We start from the raw sequence: 216 nt of genomic DNA on the forward strand, positions 1-216 counted from the left end.
TATATATATATGTATAAATGTATGTGCCTGGGTTGTATACGTATGGTGAGTGATGATGCATCGATAGAGCGTCGATCCTTTTCTTCGACTCTTTATCGATCTTGATCGCCCATCCACCCTCCCTATGCATGTGTGTCTGTATATGTATGTCCTTTCTTTCATCTTTCTTGTTCTCTCTCATATCTCTTGTATGCATGTCTGTCTCTTTTCTCTTTT

This window comes from Cystoisospora suis, assembly GCF_002600585.1.
Source record: "Cystoisospora suis strain Wien I chromosome Unknown contig_13717, whole genome shotgun sequence".
NCBI lineage: Eukaryota > Apicomplexa > Conoidasida > Eucoccidiorida > Sarcocystidae > Cystoisospora > Cystoisospora suis.